Source organism: Hevea brasiliensis, chromosome 2, assembly GCF_030052815.1.
Source record: "Hevea brasiliensis isolate MT/VB/25A 57/8 chromosome 2, ASM3005281v1, whole genome shotgun sequence".
In the NCBI taxonomy this organism is placed as follows: Eukaryota; Viridiplantae; Streptophyta; class Magnoliopsida; order Malpighiales; family Euphorbiaceae; genus Hevea; species Hevea brasiliensis.
Window position 1 is genome coordinate 82,867,515 of NC_079494.1, and position 26,776 is coordinate 82,894,290.

Consider the following 26,776-nt stretch of genomic DNA (forward strand, 5'->3'; position numbering starts at 1 on the left):
AATTTCAGGTCATTCCAAGTTGTATAGACCAAGTTATGGTCAATTTACTAAAGCTGGACAGATTGCACCTTTACTTCAAAATTTGGTCAATTTTAGGTCACTTTTAGTTCAGCAGTTTTTGTACCCGAACTTGTGCAAGCCATTTGACTTGGTTCTGGCCATTTCTGGGTTTAGGTGACTTCATAAGAATTGTAGCTCTATGTCTTATTGCACTCGGAGAAAAATTTCAGGTCATTCTAAGTTGTATAGACCAAGATATGGTCAATTTACTAAAGCTGGACAGATTGCACCTTTACTTCAAAATTTGGTCAATTTTAGGTCATTTTTGGTTCGGCAGTTTTTGTACCCGAACTTGTGCAAGCCATTTGACTTGGTTCTAGCCATTTCTGGGTTTTTGTGTCTTCATAAGAATTGTAGCTCTATGTTTTATTGCACTCAGGGCAAAATTTCAGGTCATTCTAAGTTGTATAGACCAAGATATGGTCAATTTACTAAAGCTGGACAGATTGCACCTTTAGTGCAAAATTTGGTCAGTTTTAGTTCTGGCAGTTTTGGTACCTGAACTTGTGCAAGCTATTTGACTTAGTTCTGGCCATTTCTGGATTTTGGTTTCTTCATAAGAATTGTAGCTCTATGTCTAAACTAACCATGGTAAAAATTTCAGGTCAATTAGACCTGTTGTGAGTGAGTTATGGTCATCCCAAGGACTACTATTCATATGGTCAAAAATCTGGGTTGCAAGGTTGCTATTCCGGATTTGGTCATTTTTAAAGTCAGTTTCTAGGCAGAATTTTGGCAACATTTCTACATGAAAGTTGGCCTATTTGGTGTCTAGTTTCACTCCCCATTGGCCTCATACCAATTGGGTTCACAATATTGCACTTATGACCTAATTTAAGTGCTGCCAACATACACAACCTGCATTTGAACATCACACTTCCAATTTTAACAATCCTCCTCCTCCCAATACTTCAATATTCAATCTATGGCAGTTCTATATATATATTATACACAATTCCAGCAAGAATTCTGGGAAGAATACTCAAGGGCACAAGGCACACAATACACCATTAAACTTCAACATTTACATCCACCCAAATTCAATGTACATCAACACTTATGTTACACAAACACTTCCATTTTAACTACACATGCTGCCCACAATTTAATACCATCACATCTCATCAATATATTACATAAATTCACATACAATTTCATAACATTATAGGCTGCCAATTTCAAGCTCAATTGTCCAAGTCTTCAAAATTTTGTTCAAAACCCACTTTCACATTGTCAACCTCACATGTTCTCTTATAATTAAATTCTACCACTTATAATCACATAAATTGAGTATCATTAATCAACAATAATATGCATAAATTAACCATTTTCATGCTTCTCAAGGCTGCCCCAATTCAACAATTATCCAAGGTCTTCAACAATTCTTTCAAACTCCTAATTCAATTACTCAATCTCAACATACACATAAAGTTAATTTGCTAGGACCTCTAATTACCTTAATCAATATCATTTCCCATCAACTACATGTAAAGATAATTCAAACCTCTTTAAGTTCCATGGCTGCCAAATTCAATCACCATTAAATATTCATCCAATCCTTCCAATTTTTCAATAATTCAACTCATCTCCACCTTAGTACAAAGTTTAATTAAGTGAGGTAAGGAAAACTAGCACTAACCTCAACTTGGGCTTGATTAAACTTCACCAAAACTCCTCTTTCTTGCTTCCTACATGCTACCCATGATGTGTAGAACAGGTTTAATGAAGGACTCTTGAAGAAATGATGGCTTGATCATAGGTGGATGAAGGCTTGTATATTGGGCGGCCATGGATGAAGCTTGGAGGATTTTTAATTTGGCAAAGAAGAATGGAGAAGATGAAAGTGATCAAATGGCTGTCCACTTTGTCCTCAAGTGAGCTTTTATAGTCCATTAGGTGTCCACTTAGTGCTCCACTAATTAACATTAACAATATAATAATCCAAGTTTTCCCTAATTGCACTAATGTACTTATTTTCCTTTAATTTACATTATGTGTAATATTTCTTATTTTCATGACATTTTCAAAATTTTTATGTCACTTATTTTTAATGGACATTTAGGTCAAAAGGCAACTCTAGGTGTTAAATGACCAAAATACCCCACTTCGGGCTATATTCTCGATTTTTCGGTAACACCGATTTTTGTCTGTTTCTCGATTTTTCATTTTTCTTTGTACTAATTTATTAATTTTCTTTAATAATTCTAGTGTCAATTATATTTCAATAGACCTTTACTTACGTCCCAAAATTAAATTTTGAGGGTTCCCCGCGGTCCTGGGTTTGGCAACGGCCTTCCCAGTGCGGTCACCCATCGCTGCGGTGTCGGCTCGTTTAACTTAGCTTCATTTTCTCTTTTTCATTTGTCTTTGATTTTTCTTGCATTTTCTTCTTATTTATTGCATCATTATATGTCTATTCATTATCACCGAAGTGTAGTTCCAGACATTCCGACTTTCCGGGGCAGAAATTTACCGTCGGAATAGTAGAATATACGGACTACGAAAATGAGGATGTTACAGAAATATACATACATTCCTGCATTTCACCAGTTAAATATACTTCAAATAATTACACCTTAGTCTTTTCATCTGTGCATAAATATCCATAACATAATAATTATTCATAATTTGAACCTTAACATATATAAGATCCAAAGTGTAATGGTTTAACATGCGCACCCTCAAAAGGGATTAACACAACATATACATCATTATACTTAAACAAATATTACATATTTTCATTTTCTTTAATCACCAACACAGTACTATCCATTCATAAATTACATGTCCATCTACCCATGCATCACACATAAAGAAAAGGTTAAGCCTACCCTTGATGCTCTCTCTCTTCGAAGAAGTCTTTTAGTCCTGCAACCCCGCACTTGGGGGTTAGGGAAAGGAGGGAGGGGGTAAGCTTACACAAACTTAGTGAATAAACTAATCATCATTAATTATATCATACATTCATACATATTCCATGCATCATTTATGTGAGTTTTTAAATTACAAACATTTCACATAAGATGGACATTATCGCCAGTAACTCTTTAAACTTTCCTTTTAAACATGACCTGTGTCATGTACCCTAGGGTAACTTATAGATCTCCCTTGAAGGGCAACTTAAAGATCTCCCCATACGATTTATTTATGGATCTATAACATACGTAACATTACATAATCATAACATGGGGGGAGTTAGTGGGTCATCCAATATCCATCAATGCACTAATAACAAATTATGCAATGATGCAACATTTTCATGTTCTAGATATATACATCCTAATAAATATGACATGATGCATGAGGATGCTATTTAATTACTTGTAAATAGTTTCTATTTTATTAAGGTTAGAGTTACTCACCTCTTATAACTTATCAACCACTCTAGTTGAATGAAAGCTATCTATATAGATCCTTTGTAACACCCCCGTTTGCATAGCCTGGTAGATTTCACTGTTTCGGTGACCGGTATCGGTCCAGACAATTAAGGGGATTAGAACCACACTTTAAGTCAATTAGAGAAGCCATAAACACAAATAATTAGTAATGTTCAATTAGTTAAGTATAAATAAGAAAAACAGAACATAAGAGGTTAAACGAACCGAGAGTCACAGCGATGGGTGACCTTCTCAAGAACGACTGCGAAGTCATTTTAAACTCAAAATTTGAACCGTAAAATGTGACGCTGCAGTCCTTAGGACCATTATAAACACAGTGGAAAAGAGAAAATCACGAAAAATGACTATTAAGTCAGTCAAATAATTAGGTCAGGGAGCCGAAGGAAATATTGAATTATTTACAAACCGGGATGAACTGGCGAGGGGCAATTTGGTCAATTGACCCCGAGAGCTGACTCCTGACCTAACTGTCAAATAAAATCGGAGAAAAGAAAATTTTGGGATCAAGAATTAAATTAAAGAACTATTGAAGAATTAAAGAAAAAGAAAAAGAATAAAAATGATACTTTTTACATCATGATGATGACATCAAATAAGATGTCAAAATTAATTCTAATTTTTCAACCTTTTTTGACCAAGTCAATTATGGGCATAAAAACAAAAATTCAAAAAGATTTTTTTTCACTTCTTCTTTTTCTTATTCCCGTAGCTCTCTCCTCTCCCTCTCTTCTTATTTTGTTCCACCATTAAAGCTTAGATTTAAGCTTCTTAAACTTTAGATTTCACCCCCTAATCCTTGAGAATAATTATAGAAACCATTAAATTAACCCTCAAGAAGAAGATTTGGAGCAAGAAATTAAAAGAATTTAAAGATTTGAGGGAGATTGAAAAAGCTTCAATTAAGGTAAGTTTCCTCTTTTAATTTGAATTTGAATTGAATTTTTAGTATAAAATTGTGGTTAAACAAGATTTTTATTGCATAAAAACATGAAAAATTTTCATGTAGAGGGACTAAACTGATTTTAGGCCAGTTAGGTTATGAGGATGATTTGCATGAATTGAATAGTTTGGAAGGGGTATATAAACTTTAATTAGTTGAATGACTATGGTTAAAGGCATGGAATCAAGTAAATACAAAAATTAGTGTGAATTAGGGTTTGGACATTAGGGTTTATGGACCAAAAATGTGAGAAATGAGTAAATGATGTCTTTGACCTAATTTGAAGTGAAAAATGGTCATTTGTGACCAAATGAGTTGTGTTGGAATGGTTGGAAATAAAGTCAAATTCGGAGGGAGTGTGGTCATGCTGCTGGCAGCATGACCAAGTCAACTTTGAGGGACTGAAAATGAAATTTTACAAGTCCAATTGATATGGGACCAATTGGGAATGAAAATAGACATAAAATAACACAATTTTTATTTAGTCCAATTGATATGGGACCAATTGGGGATGAAAATAGACATAAAATGACACAATTTTCATTTAGGAACCATGCCCAAAAAGTGACCAAAACCTAGTGAACAAATTGACCAAAGTTGGAAAAGTGCAGGCTGCCCTGCACAAAATGACTAAATGAACAGTGTTTGTCCAAATGACCTGAAATTTTGCGAGTGGTTAGATGAGATATAGAACTAAAACTTTCATGAAGAACACAAACCCAAATTCTGCCAGAAACCAAGTCATTTGGCCACCCCAAGTTGGTGACCCAAAACTGCCAGCACCAAATTTGCCCAGAAAATCTGGGTTGTTTCCAATCCGGCAGCCATGGTTCAAATGGCCATAACTTGAGCTACAAAACTCCAATTGGGGTGATCCAAAAATGAGAATAAACTTAAGACAATAAGGAACATTTTCTATGAAGGAAGTTTTGCCAAATTCCAACAGTAAAATTACCAATGGAACAGTGCAACTAGGAGCACCAAAACTGAAAATTTGACAATTTTGCCTAAAAGACCTAAGTTTTGAGAAAATGACCAAAACCAACAAGTTTGATGACCAAAATGTGGTATGTGGGTAAAGTTGGAATTCCCATACCTATTAAGCCTTAGAAAGTCAATAATTTGACTTGAATAGTGCAGTGAATAGTAATCTGAAACACAAAATTTCAAGAACGTCGAATGTAGCACGTTAGAGCTAGGGAAAAGTGAAGTTAAATTTATTATTGGATTTATGCTAAGTTATGGTAATGAAACACTGTGAAATTGTGTGTTTCAGTGGAAAAGAATACCGGGACAGAACCGAGGAGTCGAGTCAAGGCCAACAGGCGACTCGTTTGAGGTTTGTGCACAACGTATATTTTTTATAATTATCTTCTGCATACTGTTTTGAATAATGTGAAATATTGAATTATGGCATTCTTATGATGTTTGATTTAAATTTTGAAAGTTATTGTGTATATTTGAAATGAAAATGTTTAGCAAATTGTTAAGATAAGTTTTGAAACCACAGTGTCATGACCATATATTTGGACACCTCACTAGCACGACTAGTGGGAGTAATTAGTTTCGAATTTTGATTCCTTCTCTGGAGAAGTGTTGAGGTGTGCTAGTAGAAGAGCATGTGAATGGATATCCATATATTTGAGCTAGCTAGCCTTGTGATGTGATTTCTCTTTACCCTCTGGCTATTGAGATTCTATTTGTTTCGAATGGCATGATCTAACTGTGGATTTTATGAAATGTGTTTTGATTCTTCGAAATGAACTTGGTTTGCATTAAAATTTCATAATTCATGTTTTGTGTTTAATGCTCATGTTTAGTCAAATTTTTGAATAAATGTGATTTATATTCTGCATAAAGATTATTTTAGTATGTTGTGCACCACTGAGTCCTAGTACTCAGCGATAGCTTTATTCTTATGTGAGATCTGAGACTAGAAGAGCAGCAGACTGAGCTGCTAAGGATTAAAGATCATTCTGCTTGAAGTTAACGGGTATAATTTATAACCCAATTGTAAATATTTCTTTTGATGTATATATTGCACATAAATGTATGGACATGTAAAAATGGGTCTTGAGCAGTTTGTATAAAATTTGTATAAAGTTGTAATATATATTGTAGTTTGAAATTCTCTTAATGTAAATTTTGTAATGATGCATCTAAATTGTTTTGTTTCTAATGAATTACGAATGGAACTATTTTATTTAATTTGAATGAAATGGATTGCTAGTATTTTGATGATCATTGGATAGGGGATTTGAAATTTGAAAGTTGATAAATGTGTTGAGAAATTGATTGAGATTGAGTATGAAATTGAAGCAGTTGTTAAGGAAAATTTTTAGAAGTGCTTTTTACAGGTATTTGAAGAACTGTTTTCTCAAAATACAGAGGGAACTCTGTCAAAATTTTTATAAAATTTGCGTAAAAATAAAATGGACAAAAAATATTAACTTGTTTTAATTTTAACTAAATGTTTTAAGTACTTATTAGAAAATGCTCACCACTTATCAAAAGTAAGAAAATTGTTTTAAAATCCCTTGTAGGGTACTTAATGAATTATCGATAGGTGAAGTTCGATAGTTCATTAGGTATTCTACGGGATCATGTTATGCCTTACAGAAGGGTAAGGTGTGACATGTTTTAGTGGTATCAGAGCAAATTTTTGAAGTGTGTTTTAACTTATGAATTTGTGTCTTTCTTTGTTAAGTACAACTGCTCAATGTCCATTTTTGTTACATACAGTGCATTACATCATGAATATGAACTAACGGGGGGAAATCTCCATGTGTTACTTGTTCAGAAGATACCCTAACTTCAGCCTGAAATGGAAGAAGGGGATCGCTCAGTTGAGCAGTTTATTGAAGCTGAGGCACAAGGGGAAGCCTCAGCTTTACCAAATGTTAGTGGATCCGTAGCACCAGCCCCGGAAATGCCGCAATTTCCTACACAGTTCGCACAGCAGATGGCGGCAATGTTTCAACAAATGGCTGGAGGTATGCCTGTTCAAGCTCCACCCCAACCACCTGTGGCACAACCACTGCCTCCAGCCAGACAATATGATAAACTACTGAAGTATGGGGCTGCAGAATTTAAGGGTACAGTGGACCGTTTAGAGGCAGAGCAATGGCTTGAAAGAATGGATAGAGTATTTAAGAAGCCGCACTGCCAAGATGAGTTGAAGTTTGAGTATTCTGTGTCGCTACTGCAAGGGGATGCATATGATTGGTGGAAGATCATCCCCCACAGCTTAATTTGAGCGCGATCTTGACACAGGATGACTTCATTAGAGAGTTCGAGTAAATACATCCCGGATGCATATGTTGATCGAAACTACAAGAATTTTGAGTGCGAAACAAGGAACCGATCGGTGGCAGAGTATGAGAGGGAGTTCTCCCGCTTAAGTCATTATACTGGGAGTCTCCTTACTATCAGCAAGGCAAGATGCAAGAGATTTGAGACGGGTTTGAAGCCCAGCATAAGGATGCAAGTTGTGGGATTTCGACACAGCAACTTCTCAGAGCTTATGTCTCAAGCACTTGAACTAGAGAGAATTGAATCAGAAGCAACCCCAGTGAAAGAAAAATAAAAAAAAGCTGAGAAATCAGAAAAAGACAAGGGGGAAAAATCAGTTAAACAGAGTTCTGGTGCTATCTCTGGAAAGATAAAGAAGTTTAGTGGACCCAGCAGGGGTCGAGGTGGAAGATTTGGTAGAGGCAGATTTTCTGGATAGAGACCCCCTAGGTGCAGTCGTGATCGGCGAGGGTTCACATTACGCCGCCTGTGAGACTTATGGCAAGATTTATGGGGGGGGGGGGGGGAGTGCTATTGGGCCACTGGAGCCTGCTTTAACTGCGGAGGCAAGGGTCATTTAGCAAGAGACTGCACTAGTGCTCCGTCTTCGAGATATGGTCCAGCTCCTACTACTGCTGAGGGATTTATTCAGAGTCCTGCTCCCAGAGGTTCACAGTCTGTTGGCAGAGGAAGAGGCAGAGGTAGAGGCACTGCTTGACGATCGAGCACGATTGGTCGATCGGCACAAGAGAGTGCTTGATCGAGGTTTATTCAATGAGATAGCGAGAAGAGGCTGAGACTTCCGATGTGGTAGCTGGTACATTCTCTATCTCTGATCAAGATGTATTTGTGTTGTTTGATCCGGGTTCAACCCATTCATATGTTAGTGCTAGCATAGTCAGTTTACTTGCTGTTCCATGTGTGCAAATGGGTTTTGAAGTGCTAGTAACTAGTCGGTTAGGACAAGAGGTCTGGGTTAACAAAATTTATAGAAACTGTCCTTTGGTGATCCAAGGACATGTTTTCCTGTCAGACTTGATTGAAATGCCCTTCAGAGATTATGATATTATCTTGGGCATGGATTGGTTAGCCAGGCATCACGCCATGATTGACTGTAGACTAAAGACAATCACTTTTGGTCTCTCTCTGTACGGTGATGTGGTAATACATGGGGAGAGGCATTTACTGCCATCAAATATCATTTCGGCTGCACTAGCTAGAAGAAAGATCAGAAAGGGTTGTGAAGCATACTTAGCACATGTGATAGACACCCAAGTGGGGAGTCCAGCACTAAGGGACATCCCTACTGTATGTGATTTTCCGGATGTGTTTCCTGATGAATTGCCAGGATTATCTCCAGAAAGAGAGGTGCAGTTTGAGATTGATGTTATGCCTGGTGTGGATCCAATCTCTATAACGCCATATAGAATGGCACCTGCAGAATTGAAAGAGTTGAAAGTGCAGTTGTAAGAACTGCTTGACAAGGGCTTTATCCGCCCTAGTGTGTCACCTTGGGGAGCGCCAGTATTGTTTGTAAAGAAGAAGGATGGCACTCTCCGCTTGTGTATTGATTATCAACAGTTGAATAAGGTGACTATAAAGAACAGATATCCATTGCCCCGCATTGATGACTTGTTTGACCAGTTGAGGGGTGCAGCTGTGTTCTCCAAAATTGACCTGAGATCAGGTTATTATCAGCTGAAAGTAAAAGAGCAGAGTATTTCTAAAACTACCTTCAGAACCCACTATGGCCATTATGAGTTTTTGGTTATGCCATTCGGGTTAACTAATGCTCCGGCTGCTTTTATGGATCTGATGAACACTATCTTCAGACCATACCTCAACTAGTTTGTTGTGGTATTCATTGATGATATATTGGTCTATTTGAGGAATGCAGAAGAGCATGATAGACATCTGCGGATTGTACTGCAGACTTTGAGGGAGAAACAGCTATATGCCAAATTGTTGAAGTGTGAATTTTGGCTGAAGGAAATATCTTTCTTGGGGCATGTAGTATCAGAAGAGGGCATTAAAGTAGATCCAAGTAAGATTAAAGTTGTCCTTAATTGGAGGCCACCCAGAAATGTCACAGAAATTCGTAGTTTTCTGGGTTTAGCTGGATACTACCGTAGATTTGTGAAGGGATTCTCCATGTTGGCATCTCCATTGACCAAGCTGCTTAGAAAAGATTTAAAATTTCAGTGGACGGACAAATGCCAGCAAAGTTATGATGAATTGAAGAGATGTTTGACTGAAGCTCCAATCCTGACTTTACCTACTCCGGGTAAAGAATATACAGTATATAGTGATGCTTCTCATAATGGGTTAGGCTGTGTATTGATGCAAGATCGAAATGTCATTGCCTATGCATCACGCTAGCTAAAACCGCATGAGAGGAATTATCCAACACATGATTTGGAGCTTGCAGCTATTGTGTTTGCTCTTAAGATCTGGAGGCACTATTTGTATGGGGAAAAGTGTTACATCTACACAGATCATAAGAGTTTGAAGTATTTGGGCACCCAGAAAGAGTTGAATTTGAGACAGAGGAGATGGTTAGAGTTGATAAAAGACTATGATTGTCTGATAGACTATCAGCCAGGGAAAGCTAATGTTGTGGCTGACGCCTTAAGTCGCAAGACTATGGCAAGTCTACGGGTTACTCCTTTGTCTTTGGTATATGAGTTGAGATCATTACATGCCAGCTTAGAGATTAATGATGATGGGCAGACAGCAGTTGCATGGCATGTACAGCCAGTGTTGATTGATCAGATTAGAATGGCCACTCAAAATGATCAGAAGTATCAGAAGCTGTTGGAAGAAGTCCGGCAGGGCAAGAAACCAGAATTCTCAATCAGAGATAATGGTCTACTGCTACACCAGGGTAGAATATGTGTTCCTAATGATGTTGAATTGAGGAAGATCATTTTGAAGGAAGCATATGAGTCTCCTTTTGCCATGCACCCTGGTGGCACAAAAATGTATAGAGGGCTAAAGGAGCATTACTGGTGGATGGATATGAAAAGAGATGTGGCAGAGTTTGTATCCAAATGCCTAACTTGTCAGCAAGTGAAGGTAGAGCATCAAGTACCCACTGGGTTGTTACATCCACTACTAGTACCAGAATGGAAATGTGAGAGAATAATGATGGATTTTGTGATGGGACTTCCGAAGACACAGAAGAGTCATGATGCGGTTTGAGTCATTGTTGACAGACTGACCAAGTCTGCTCATTTTTTGCCAGTTCGGATGGACTACAGTTTAGAAAGATTGGCCAAGTTGTACATCGATGAGATTGTGAGATTGCATGGAGTGCCAGTATCCATCGTATCAGACAGAGATCCTAGGTTCACTTCTAGATTCTGGGATAGTCTTCAGAGAGCCCTATGAACTAGATTGAACTTTAGTACTGCATTCCACCCACAGACAGATGGCCAGTCTGAGAGGGTAATTCAGATGTTGGAGGATATGCTACGGGCTTGTGTGATTGAGTTTGAGGGCAGTTGGGATGCACACTTGCCTTTGATTGAGTTTGCTTACAACAATAGCTACCAATCAAGCATTGGAATGCCTCCATATGAAGCTTTGTATGGCAGAAAATGTAGAACCCCATTGTGTTGGGATGACGTGGGTGAAAGAAAGATGATTGAACCCGAAATTGTTCAGCAGACTGAGGAGAAGATCAGGGTGATCAGAGATCGACTTAAGACTGCATCAGACCGTCAGAAGTCCTACATTGATTTGAAAAGAAGGGATATTGAGTATGCAGTGGGTGAGAAAGTTTTCCTCAAGGTTTCTCCTTGAAAAAGAATTATGAGATTTGGCAAAAAGGGGAAATTGAGTCCTCGCTTCATTGGGCCATATGAGGTTCTGGAAAGAGTGGGTCCTTTGGCATATCGTTTGGCACTACCTCCAGAGTTGGAGAAGATACATAATGTCTTCCATGTGTCTATGTTGAGGAGGTATCGATTAGACCCATCTCATGTACTACCAGTAGAAGAAATTGAAGTGAATCCAGACCTCACATATGAAGAAGAACCCATACAAATTCTGGCTTATGAGGTGAAGCAGCTACGGAACAAGCAGATACCATTGGTAAAAGTGCTGTGGAACCATCATTCAGGCCAAGAGGCTACTTGGGAACGAGAAGAGGACATGAGGAGACAACACCCACAACTATTCAGAGATTAGTACCAGGTAAAATTTCGAGACGAAATTTATTTTAAGGGGGGGGGGGGGGGAGAATTGTAACACCCCCGTTTGCATAGCCTGGTAGATTTCACTGTTTCGATGACCGGTGTCGGTCTGGACAATTAAGGGGATTAGAACCACACTTTAAGTCAATTAGAGAAGCCATAAACACAAATAATTAGTAATGTTCAATTAGTTAAGTATAAATAAGAAAAACAGAACATAAGAGGTTAAACAAACCGAGAGTCATAGCGATGGGTGACCTTCTCGGGAACGACTGAAAAGTCATTTTAAACTCAAATTTCGAACCGTAAAATGTGACGCTGCAGTCCTTAGTGTAGGGGTGGGGCGTGAGGCGAAATATCATCCATTAGAATTATATAAAATGCACCAGGTAATGCCCAGGAAAGATGGTGGAGTCACAATGGTCTCACTTAAGTACCACCTCCTTAGACAGCATTTCCTAGACATGCACTTCATACAATCCTAATAGAATCAAACCACTGGTAAGTACCGTCTTCCCATAACACTACCACGGTACTAAGGATTTATGCCACAAAGGCATAGATAGACAGGAGTCGCCACCCGGGTAATAACCGGGACATATTCAGTGTTTCTTCCGAGGGTCATGGATGGCAACTTACTCCTTGCAGAGTTTCCACAACCGTCATTACCATAGCCCAATGTCTAGGTTCGGGATAGTGGGTACGTATGGGGAAGGTGTTAGGCACCCCTTACGCCTGGTCTAACCTCATTAATTCGAGTGCCAGTCCTCTACTAATGTCTCTAGAAGTCTTGTTTATTATTCCTTTATTAAACTTTATCCTAAAAAATGCAATTCTAATCCTACACACGCAAGTAATTCACAAAAAGGGTTGTTGTTTACACACAATTTTCATGCACAAGTAATTCCTATCTATGGGGTTGCTAATTATTTAAATGATATTTACCAGATGACTAAAATTAATTTATTATTGGGAATTTAATTTACAAACAAATTCAATTTCAAATAACCCTATGTTTCTATCTAACCTAATTAATTAATTTTCACCAAGTTACCCTAAGGATAATTGAACTAAGTTAATTATGTACATGTGTAATTTATTCTAATATCACATAAGTCCCAAACAATCACAACCTAATAAAGATTTCTAACATGCAAATTTATTTTACAATTACCAAGTATTAAATTAAATTAAATTTATTTTACATGCCAATATTAGTTTAATTTACAAATAAGATTAATTTTAATTTACAAAGTATTTATTTAAATTAATTACATACAAAAGTCAGTTAAATTAAAAACAAAGTTAATTTTAATTTACCAAATGAAAGTTCTATTATTACTACAATTTCATGCCAATGGTTATTCGAGAAGTTTAGAGCTACTTACTTGTTGATAAATGCAGTTGCCATTGGGGCAAGCTACCCTTAAAAAAGGGTCTTCTCTTCTAGTATGGCAATGATATCCTTGGCTTACTCCCGTTTAGCTCCATATAAGCTCCACGCAAATGCCCTCTTTGGTACTTACCTTAGGGCTACTTACCAATTTTGTTTGTAATAAAAAAATAAAGAAACTAAAGAAAATAAAAGAAATAAAGAGACAGAAACTAAACATGTGCAGAGTTGTGTATCCCCTCAAATTAAACATGATTACATGATCCATATGAACATATAAAATAAATTGAAGACAAAGAGCATAGAATTAAAATATTGTGTGGCATAGATCTTGAAAAGAAAACAATAAAAAACTGACCTTATAGAAATCTTGTATGCAAATCTTCTTGAAGAAAAGAAAAAAAAAATAAGAAAGAACTCAAAGAGTCTTGAATATCTCTAAATTTCCTATAGCTCTGAATTTTCTCTTCCTCTTTCCTCCCATCATCCCCTTCCCTTCTCTAGTAGGGTATTTATAGGGTTTTGGGAGAGAGGTGTGATAGGGTTTGGAGTCTTAGGATGATAAAGTTTAGATGACTTAAACAACTACAATTGCAGAATTCGAATAAGACTGTGATATGGGTGAGGTGTTTCAACCAATAGGAAGACAGGAAAAAATGGAAGGCACCAATAGGGAGTGAGGAAGAGGTGTGATAGGGTTTGGAGTCCTAGTGTGATAAAGTTCAGATAACTTAAATGACTAGGATTGATTAATTTGGATGAGACTGAAATATGGGTGAGGTGTTCTAACCAATAAAAAGAGAGGGAAAGGGGGTGACACCAATAGGGAGTGAGGAAGAGAGTGGGGCCAAGGAAGAGAGAGATATTTTGTTATTTTAATTTTCAGAAAATAATTAAATGGGTCCCATTTAAAATTCCTAACTAGGCTTTCTTAGACCCATGGAGCCCAATTAAACTTAATTAGATCCATTTAAGAACTACCCATATTAAATTTAAACAAAATAAAATTTTATTTAAATTTAATTAAATTAATTTCCCCAAAACTTTATTATTATTTTTTATTTTTTCAAGATCATGCCATGGAATTAATAATTCAGCTCCATGCCTCCAATTAAATCTTACAGTCATATAATTTTTCATCATCGGGTTTCCCACGGCCTCAATGCACATACTCATCACAAAATAAGGGTCTACAGTTTGCCCCCCACTTTGGCGAAAGTTGAAATCAATGCGAAAGCATTGCTCAAGTTTTGTCAAAGTGAAACTCGAATTTCTAATAACTATGAAACATTGGCTATGAGGATCAAGTATATCTTGTTCGGTCGACATACTCTATGTTATGAGACTAGCTACGGTCTCATAACAGTAATAACTGTGTCATGTGAAAAATGAGTGTATCTTGCTCTGTCAATACACTCTACGTCATAAGACTAGCTACGGTCTCATAACAGTGATAACTGTGTCATGTGAAAATTGAGTGCATCTCGCTCTGTCGATACACTCTGTGTCATGAGACTAGCTACGGTCTCATGACAATGGCAACTGTGTGATTTGAAATATTGTGGATTCGTATTTAGGACTGCAGTCCTAAACTACCTACGTATCCCCCTCATTATCCTGAGGAAGAATCAGACCCACTCGTAGTTCGACACTTGAAACTGTGGTGATGCATGTTCTTCTACGCCTTACACACCTACAGGTGACATGTTGATGCGTGATCTTCTACGCCTTATACAACTATGCCATATGCCCCAAACAACGTCTAAGGACTTACCAAAAAATATCTGTCATGAAATGTTATGGGTTCGTATTTAGGACCGCGGTCCTAAACTACCAACGTATCTCCCTTGCTATCCTGAGGAAGAATCAGACCCCCTCGTAGTTCGACAATTGAAACTGTGGTGATGCATGTTATTTTATGCCTTACATACCCACAAGTGACATGTTGATGCACGTTCTTCTATGCCTTACACAACTATGTCATGCGCCCTAAACAACTTCTAAGGACTTACTAAAAAATATATGATTTGAAAAAATTGAGATGACTGGGTCTCAAAACTCTTTTTGTGATTTTTGTGCTTCTTGTATGCTGCTTCCTATCATGGGCATGCTGATTTTGCTAGAGATTTAAAAAAAACTTAGTCCTCTGAGGGACCTCTTTTTGCAAAAACTTTCTTTTAGCCTCAAAATTTTTTGAGGAAAATTATTCACCGAAAAGACTTCCTTAAGGTCACAATACAATTGCCCTCTGATTTTTCTTTGTTATTCTCTACCCCCATGGTTTCTGCCTTGACTCATTTCTCTTCCATGAACTCTATTCTTTGTGCCTTAACTTTTGCCTAAAATGCTCTTTCGAGTTTTCATCTCAGCAGGCTTGCTCTAACTTTTGCCTAAGCGGCCCTTTCAGGTTTTCCACTTAGCGAGCTTTCTTTTTTCTTTACTTTTTCTTATTTTTTTTCTCTTTTTTTTTTTTTTGAAATTAGACAATCACCAGGATATTCATATCAAGCACCTATTCTATCATGCTCACAAGACAATAGGTTAAATCAAAACAATGCAGTTCAATTACTTAGTCTTTTGATGTATCCCTCAAGACACAAACATTCACAATCATAATTAAATAAAACCTATTCCTGGTTAATGCAATAAAAATTTCTTTATTTATTTAGATACACCATTACTCCCTCTTACATTTAGTTTTGCCAAATTTCAAACCTTCCAAAGTTAGAAATAAGCTTTATAACCTGCCGAATGGCCTTTTCAGGTTTTCCATCAAGATCTTCTCTCATCTCTCCTTTTACCTAAACTGCCTTTTGCAGGTTTTCAATCTAGCATTTTTTTTTCTTTTCTTTTTTTTTTTCCTTTTTCTTTTTTTTTTCTTTCGTTCTTTTTTCTTTGACCCTTAATTTTGCCTAGACCACCTTGTGCAGGTTTTCAGCCTAGCGAGCCTATCTCACACAAAGTACCATTTGAGCCTGTCTAAATTGACTGGTTCTTGAAATTCATTCCCATCCAGGTCTAATATTCTTACTGTGGTAAGATCTTGTTGACTATGTATGGACTATCCTAGCTTGGGTAAACTTTCCTCTTAAATCAAAAGGGATGGGCCGAGCTTGTTTCAAAACCATGTATCCCTCTTTGATCTTTCTTGGCTTCACCTTCTTATTAAAGGCTCTAGCTATCTTCCTTGATAAGCCTGCATATGTGTAACACCCCAAAGTTCGGTAGTGCGTTCTGCTGCTCCGGTGACCAGTGTTGTCCGGACAGCTAGGATGCCTAGAACCACACCTTAATGTGAGAGAGGAGACATAAAATAATGAAATACAAGAAAAGAAAATACAAGAAAAACAAAGGAAAAATAATAGCAAAGAAATGTAACCGAGTAAGTGAGCCGGGAAACCTAGCGATGGGTGACCGCACCGGGAAGTCACGGCGTGAACCGTTGGATCTGCCTGGATCATGGGAACCCTGGAAAACATTTTTAGGACTCAAATAGAACCTTATTGAAGAATAAATATCATTAAAAAGATCAAAGAAAAATTAAATAATTAGTACAAAGAAAAGTGAGAAATCGAAAAACAGACAAAATACGGTGTTACCGAAAAATCGGGAACGTAACCCGAACAGGGGCATTATGGTCATTTGACATCCCGAAGTTTCTTTTGACCTAAATGTCCATTAAAAATAAATAGTATTACACTTAGAAAATAAAATGAAAAATTAGTTTAGTGGCACCTAAAATAAATAGTGGAAATCATGGGTTAAATGTGGAATAAGTGGATAGTTAGCTTAAAATATGAATTAAATTTGTTAGTGGACCACTAAGAACATTAAAAGGATTAAAAATACTCATTAGTGGGCAGATTATTCCCACTCAAAAGTCCATCTTCCTCACTTAGCTCATCCATGCCGAATTGAAGAGTGAAAAAGAGCCACCATTGACGTTTTCTTTGAGCTTCAATCTCTCCCTCCATTTCAACTCCATTCACTTAGGTTCTTTTATGAAAAATGGTCTACACATCACAAGGAAGATATTGATAAAAATTTTGAGAAGTTTGGTGAAGGTTTAACAAGTTACAATTAAAGGTAAGTTTGCATTTTTGAGAATTTCTTTGTTAAAGTTTATGTTCATGTTATGGGTGTTAGTTTGGTGAAGGAAAATTTTGAGTTTGAAGGGTTATTGTTGTTTTCATTTTGGACAGCCATGAGTCACGTTTTTGATGAGGTATTTGTGCATATAATTGATGAGAAATAATGTTAATCATGGTGATTTAGTAACTTAGGGAATTATTTCATGTTTATATGGTGAATTATGCACTTTGATGGAAATTGGTATATGGGACGGCAATGTGATGTTGAAGAATGGTTTGTGGCAGCTTGTGGACACTTGAGTAATGGTATATATTGAAGGAAGTGTGGGCAGAATATTGACCTAGAAAGATTGATGATATGTATGTAAATTAACATTGTAAAGTGTATGTAAAGTTTGTAATGTTTAGGTGTGTTTGTAATGGTACTTAAAGATTGTAATTGTGAATGATTATTGGTGTGTTGAAGGTGATTGGAATCTGCCCAAAATAATGCTAATGTAATGTAGAAAATGCTTTTGGTAATGTGCCAAAACAGTTTGGTAGGTAAGTAAACAAATGGCAAAGGTAAGTGTGTGTTTGAAGTTGGGGTGTGAAATGCATATTGAGGGCAGTGTATATTTTAGCCTATAACCTTGAATGTGTAACCTCAATTGGTATGAGACCAATTTGAGGTGAAACTAGGCACAAAATGTGCCAACTTTCATTGAGAAACCATGCCAAAATTCTGCTTGCAAGGTGACCTAAAAAAATGACCATAAGCAAGTCAAACAACTTGCACAAGTTCGGGTCCAAAAACTGGCCGAACCAGAATTGACCAATTTGACCTAAAATTGACCTAAAATGGTACCATTTGACCAGCAAGAGTGTAATGACCATAACTTGGTCTACTTAACTCGGATTGACCTAAAATTTTGCACCGCGGTCCATAAGACCTAAATCTACAAGTTTGTAGTTTCGACCGAGACCCAAAAACCGAGGGAACTAGATCGTCCGGTTAGGTCAAACCAGTGTCCCGGAATCCAGCAATTTGCATTAAAATGCACTAAGCAAGGAAATGACTTTGGTAAAACATACCAAACCTAAAACCCTATCAAATGTGACATATTAACGACACTAAAACCTAATTTACCTAAAACGTAACGAGGGTCGGTATATTAGGTGATTAAGTGAATAATTGAGTTCAGTGCATTATTTACCAAACACCATCGATAGAGACAGTTTAAATTAGTACTGAAACACTTCAAATTGTGTTTCTCAGTTACCAAAGACTCAGGAAAAGGGAAGGAAACACTGAGTCGGATCGAAGAGCGATCAGAGGTTTGTGCACAACTAGTTTTTAACTGATTTTGTTTTGAATATTTCATATGATTAACTGATATATTTTTCTTATGAATTATGTTTAACAAGCATTGGATTTAATTCCATGATTATTGAAAATTGTTATTGTATGTATGAATTTGGCTTTGTGAAATGGTATTTCCATAAGTATTAAGCATTGTTATGGATTAAGTAAATTATGTTTTGGAAAATTGTGATAGAATAAGTTTTGAATTGTGATGGTAATATTCATGGAAAAAAATGAAAACTTTATTATTTGAATTGTGATGAGCATAAAAATTATTGGATATTGGAATTGACTTAGAATCAAATTATATTGTGATTTATGCTCGCTAAAAGGATTGTGATATTGTTTTATATCTCACTATAGATGCTTGACTAGGTTATTACCCGTCTCTCTCATTTGTTGAGAAGACAATGGAGTGAGTTGTGTTTTGATTACCATGGTACGTGCACAGGCTTAGATTCTCCTCTGATTTTAGGTTAGATCTAAGTTTATTTTATCGTTATGGCCCTTACGGAAGATTCATTATTGTGATGGTACTGTGCACGATGATTCGACCTCCCCGACCATAGGGAGTTAGAATCAGATTCAACCTCCCCGACCATAGGGAGTTAGAATCACATCGAATATGGCCCTTTCGGATTAGTCTTGCATAGTTAGTGAGATAAAGATTGATTTTTGAGATACAACATGGTTTTGAGATGCATAATGACTTTTGAGATCTGATATGATTTTGAGATACAAAATGATTTTGAGATCTGAGAATGGCTTTTGAATGGTAAGGAATGGTGATTTCAATTATGGTTTGTGTGTAATTGATTTTGTTGGAATTACTTAAATGGATAGTCAAGATTTGATAAATTGAATTTTGTGCTCCAAGTTATTTATACAAATGATTTACATTATTGGCAATGAATATTTTGAGTTGTGAAATTTGATCGATTATTGATTCTCAAATTATTTCTTGTAAAATTTGTCAATGTATATTGTACTATGTTTTAAATTATAGTTGTGCACCAGAGTTCACCACTCAATGATAGCTTTGTATCTTTGTCATGCAGTAAGAAGAGCATAGAGCGATGATTAAGTTGCTTTGAGGATACATTCAGATCGGCTCGGGTATATCATAGATATACCCATGTACATAGGTTTTGATGTAAGCATGTAATAATATGTATGTAAATTATTTGAGCAGTTGTATAGAAACTCTTGTAAAATATTTTGGTATGTAATTAAATGTAAATTATCGTGAATGTAAATCTGAGATTTCATTTACTTAAATAATTTTGTATTATATTTCTTGTATCTCAGTCTTTGAAAAATCACTATGGATTTGAATTGAGAAATATATTGGAGTTGAGATTTGCAAATACATATTGAAGTGCTTTTTACAGGTTTTCTGAAGAACTGTTTCATCCAAAATACAGATGGCACTCTGCCAAAATTTTTACAGAAACTCCAATTAAGTCAAATGTGTCAGTTTTATCACTTCAGTTCAAAAAGGTTTTTAACACCTGTAAATAGTGCTCACCACTGTAAAAGAAGTAAGAAAAGTTTTGAAAATCCCTTGTAGTGTATTTAATGGGTTATCAGTAGACGGAGTTGGTAATTCATTAGGTATACTACGGGATCATGTTATGCCTTACAGAGGGGTAGGGTGTGACAATATGATACAAGGCTCACATCCTCTTTTCATCAATCAAAGCTAATTCTTCATATCTCTTCTAAGCCCACTCATTTTCTAGGATCTTAGCTTCTAGCATCACTCTTAAGGATTTGACCTTTTGCTTAATGGATAGTATTGCTTTAGTCCCATACACTAAAGAGAATGGAGTTGCCCCCGTGGATGTCCTTGCAGTACTATGATAACCTTAAAGAACATAAAGGAGTTTTTTCAGGCCAATCCTTATATGTTTCAAACATTTTTTTTCTTTCCAACTAGAACCTTTCCATTTATATGGGGACCACACATTCCTGCATGTACTTCTTTCATTATTTGCTCAGCCTATTTTTCTATCACACATAAGAGTTTGTAGAATTGCCCCCCAGCTAAAGTAAGTTGAGTGGCTAATCTATAAATTGTTGCTCTATCTCTTTTGTAGGTTTATTACGAGTATTCTCTCACTTCCAGAGAACTCATTATGTCTTCATATCATTTTTCTTCTCCCTCCAGGTCCACATGTGCTACTATTAATCCTTTATAGCATGAAATTTTACTCCTCATTAGGATAACTAGCTAAGTCAACTTTTGATCACTCTTTTCCTATAGGGACACTAGCATGGCTTGGGAATCGACCATCTAATTTTAAGCTCGAGGCATGTGCTTCTTGGTACTTTGTTAACAAGGCTATAAATTTATCTCTTTCTTCTTGGGTTAAATCTTCAGCTAACTTAATGTCTTTAGGATTATTTGGTGTACCCAAATTAATAGAGATTGATTTTGATGCATTAATAGAAATAAATTCTAAATGATTATGAATGCCATGCATACGCCTATTAGAATAAACATCAAATAAGTAAGTAAAAGGACTGGTTATGTTATTGATCTTTGCCTCAAAATCTTTATCAATTACATCAGAATTGGAAACATCAGTATCACTACTGTGAGCATTACAATAGACAACTCAAACTTAGGAGTGTAATTTTAGGTTCTTGGCTTCCATGCAGCCATTAGATCAATGGTGCTGATTTTTTGCTCTAATTTTTTCACATGTGATAACCCCTAATCATATGTCAAGGTAATTGCCCCCTCTTTCAAGAACTTAGGAGGCTTTGGCTCTTCTTCCTCTTCTGTTGGCTCATAGCTCAAACCATGACTCGTGATCTGCCCCATCATCTCAAGAAAAGTCACCAAACCATCTATACTTTCTCCTAGGCCTATGTTAAGAAAAAACTTCAGCCTTTTCTTCATAGTAGCCACTTTTAGATCCATCTAGTTTTTATAGATCCCAACAACTTGAAAATCAGACACTAGTAGAATTGAACCATCTAGTTGTAATGCAACTATCTCCTCATCAGAATCAGTCCAGACATCCAAAGGACCCTCATCATAGCTAGAATTATCACAAATGTCAACAACCATTATAGACTGAGGTTCATTGGGCTTTTGGATTGGTTGAATAGGTTCACTGGGCTTTTGGATGGGTTGGATAAGTTTATTGGGCTTTTGGATGGGTTGGATAAAGTCAATAATTCTGTAAGGATTATTTGGGGTGATGGAGATTATGTAGAGACCTAGTGTAGGTGGAAATTTTGGCTAGGCATGGGGCTTTTGGGTTGATTTTCTGGGTCAATTATCCTTTTGGCATCAATTAGGTCTTAGATATCATGCTTAAGTTGAAAACATCAATCGGTGTCATGATTGTGGGCTTGGTAGAACCGGCAACATTGGTTGATATCATAGCTAGGTGGGAGTGGATTTGGTAGTGGTCTGGGTGCTAAGAGTTGTAGGAGGTCTTGAACTTTGAGACGCTCCAAAACTTAGGATAAGGGTTGGCTGATTTGGAAAAAATCTCCTTGGGGTGTGAGACACAATTTGAACCTCAATAACTTTAATGCCACTTAATTGGCCTACCTCGGGGCCTCTTTCTAAAGTTGACCACAATTGTCTCTTCTAGCTCAAACATCTTGGCGTTCAATATTTCATCAAGCACGGCCATAGTTTTTTCCATCTTAAGTAGTGCAAGAGAAATCCTTACTAGTTTCTTCCATTCCCTAACCCAAGTGACCTAATTGAAGGTCTCTTTGGTGTGTTTTGAGGCTATATTTGCTAAAAAAAAAAAAAAAGGATTTAAGGGTTAACCTAAGCATACTATGTACATGAATCAATGCATGAATGAACCATTTTTTTTCTTTTTTTTCTTTTTTTTTTCTTTTTCTTTTTTTTTGCCTTTACTTTTACAAAACCAAAACTGAACCATACCAATAGAACCAAAACCAGACCATATAAACTGAACTAAAATTGGACCAAAGACAAAATTAAAACCAAAGACAAAAAAAATCTCAAGAACTGAATCTTCGCCTCCTTATACCTTCAACTCTCACGTGCAAGGTAAGAAAAAATTCTATCCTAGGCTACGGTACACTGGACACACCAACAGGGGATGGTCCAGGATGATTCTTCCCTCACAAACAAAGGATTTATATCCTTAAAGTTTAACCATAAGTAAGCATCCTCTTGCTTAACATGGGTTTTGAAATGGACTTGGGCCTATACACACATTGGGCCTATGCATAGGCCTAGGTTCATCTCAACTACCACTAGAACTTATGGTTTGAACAGTAAAGTTATAAATCTAGCACAACAAAAATCTACGGGGTACCTAGGGTTAAAATCTATGGCTCATGGGCTTCATCGGGTAGGAAAAGGGTCACCCATGCGAGAGCTTGTCCATTAAGCACAACGGCCGGAGCTGTGGCTCTTTTATATACTCGAAGGTACGGGCATGGGGTGCTAGCATTCACCAATTCGTCATAGCTCGAGTAGAACCATGGCCTCTTTGGCTAGTACTAACGAGGCTAAAAGGGTAAGGGTGATCCGTGTGATAGTATAGTGCAATGCAAAAAGTTTAACAAAGGAATAATATTAGACTAATAGAAACATGTTGGAGTAACTATCCATTTAATCCCCAGTGGAGTCGCCAAACTGTAGGGGTGGGGCGTGAGGCGAAATATCATCCATTAGAATTATATAAAATGCACCAGGTAATGCCCAGGAAAGATGGTGGAGTCACAATGGTCTCACTTAAGTACCACCTCCTTAGACAGCATTTCCTAGACATGCACTTCATACAATCCTAATAGAATCAAACCACTTGTAAGTACCGTCTTCCCATAACACTACCACGGTACTAAGGATTTATGCCACAAAGGCATAGATAGACAAGAGTCGCCACCCAGGTAAAAACTGGGACATATTCAGTGTGTCTTCTGAGGGTCATAGATGGCAACTTACTCCTTGCAGAGTTTCCATAACCGTCATTACCATAGCCCAATGTCTAGGTTCGGGATAGTGGGTACGTAAGGGGAAGGTGTTAGGCACCCCTTACGCCTGGTCTAACCTCGTTAATTCGAGTGCCAGTCCTCTGCTAATGTTTCTAGAAGTCTTGTTTATTATTCCTTTATTAAACTTTATCCTAAAAAATGCAATTCTAATCCTACACACGCAAGTAATTCACAAAAAGGGTTGTTGTTTACACACAATTTTCATGCACAAGTAATTCCTATCTATGGGGTTGCTAATTATTTAAATGATATTTACCAGATGACTAAAATTAATTTATTATTGGGAATTTAATTTACAAACAAATTCAATTTCAAATAACTCTATGTTTCTATTTAACCTAATTAATTAATTTTCATCAAGTTACCCTAAGGATAATTGAACTAAGTTAATTATGTACATGTGTAATTTATTCTAATATCACATAAGTCCCAAACAATCACAACCTAATAAAGATTTCTAACATGCAAATTTATTTTACAATTACCAAGTATTAAATTAAATTAAATTTATTTTACATGCCAATATTAGTTTAATTTACAAATAAGATTAATTTTAATTTACAAAGTATTTATTTAAATTAATTACATGCAAAAGTCAGTTAAATTAAAAACAAAGTTAATTTTAATTTACCAAATGAAAGTTCTATTATTACTACAATTTCATGCCAATGGTTATTCGAGAAGTTTAGAGCTACTTACTTGTTGATAAATGCAGTTGCCATTGGGGCAAGCTACCCTTAAAAAAGGGTCTTCTCTTCTAGTATGGCAATGATATCCCTGGCTTACTCCCGTTTAGCTCCATATAAGCTCCACGCAAATGCCCTCTTTGGTACATACCTTAGGGCTACTTACCAATTTTATTTGTAATAAAAAATAAAGAAACTAAAGAAAATAAAAGAAATAAAGAGACAGAAACTAAACATGTGCAGAGTTGTGTATCCCCTCAAATTAAACATGATTACATGATCCATATGAACATATAAAATAAATTGAAGACAAAGAGCATAGAATTAAAATATTGTGTGGCATAGATCTTGAAAAGAAAACAATAAAAAACTGACCTTATAGAAATCTTGTATGCAAATCTTCTTGAAGAAAAGAAAAAAAAAAAAAAATAAGAAAGAACTCAAAGAGTCTTGAATATCTCTAAATTTCCTATAGCTCTGAATTTTCTCTTCCTCTTTCCTCCCATCATCCCCTTCCCTTCTCTAGTAGGGTATTTATAGGGTTTTGGGAGAGAGGTGTGATAGGGTTTGGAGTCTTAGGATGATAAAGTTTAGATGACTTAAACAACTACAATTGCAGAATTCGAATAAGACTGTGATATGGGTGAGGTGTTTCAACCAATAGGAAGACAGGAAAAAATGGAAGGCACCAATAGGGAGTGAGGAAGAGGTGTGATAGGGTTTGGAGTCCTAGTGTGATAAAGTTCAGATAACTTAAATGACTAGGATTGATTAATTTGGATGAGACTGAAATATGGGTGAGGTGTTCTAACCAATAAAAAGAGAGGGAAAGGGGGTGACACCAATAGGGAGTGAGCAAGAGAGTGGGGCCAAGGAAGAGAGAGATATTTTGTTATTTTAATTTTCAGAAAATAATTAAATGGGTCCCATTTAAAATTCCTAACTAGGCTTTCTTAGACCCATGGAGCCCAATTAAACTTAATTAGATCCATTTAAGAACTACCCATATTAAATTTAAACAAAATAAAATTTTATTTAAATTTAATTAAATTAATTTCCCCAAAACTTTATTATTATTTTTTATTTTTTCAAGATCATGCCATGGAATTAATAATTCAGCTCCATGCCTCCAATTACATCTTACAGTCATATAATTTTTCATCATCGGGTTTCCCACGGCCTCAATGCACATATTCATCACAAAATAAGGGTCTACACTTAGGACCATTATAAACATAGTGGAAAAGAGAAAATCACGAAAAATGACTGTTAAGTCAGTCAAATAATTAGGTCAGGGAGCCGAAGGAAATATTGAATTATTTACAAACCGGGATGAACTGGCGAGGGGCAATTTGGTCAATTGACCCCGAGAGCTGACTCCTGACCTAACTGTCAAATAAAATCGGAGAAAAGAAAATTTTGGGATCAAAAATTAAATTAAAGAACTATTGAAGAATTAAAGAAAAAGAAAAAGAATAAAAATGATACTTTTTACATCATGATGATGACATCATATAAGATGTCAAAATTAATTCTAATTTTTCAACCTTTTTTGACCAAGTCAATTATGGGCATAAAAACAAAAATTCAAAAAGATTTTTTTTCACTTCTTCCTTTTCTAATTCCGGTAGCTCTCTCCTCTCCCTCTCTTCTTATTTTGTTCCACCATTAAAGCTTAGATTTAAGCTTCTTAAACTTTAGATTTCACCCCCTAATCCTTGAGAATAATTATAGAAACCATTAAATTGACCCTCAAGAAGAAGATTTGGAGCAAGAAATTAAAAGAATTTGAAGATTTGAGGGAGATTGAAAAAGCTTCAATTAAGGTAAGTTTCCTCTTTTAATTTGAATTTGAATTGAATTTTTAGTATAAAATTGTGGTTAAACAAGATTTTTATTGCATAAAAACATGAAAAATTTTCATGTAGAGGGACTAAACTGATTTTAGGCCAGTTAGGTTATGAGGATGATTTGCATTAATTGAATGGTTTCAAAGGGGTATATAAACTTTAGTTAGTTGAATGACTATGGTTAAAGGCATGGAATCAAGTAAATACAAAAATTAGTGTGAATTAGGGTTTGGACATTAGGGTTTATGGACCAAAAATGTGAGAAATGAGTAAATGATGTCTTTGACCTAATTTGAAGTGAAAAATGGTCATTTGTGACCAAATTAGTTGTGTTGGAATGGTTGGAAATAAAGTCAAATTCGGAGGGAGTGTGGTCATGCTGTTGGCAGCATGACAAAGTCAACTTTGAGGGACCGAAAATAAAATTTTACAAGTCCAATTGATATGGGACCAATTGGGGATGAAAATAGACATAAAATGACACAATTTTCATTTAGGAACCATGCCCAAAAAGTGACCAAAACC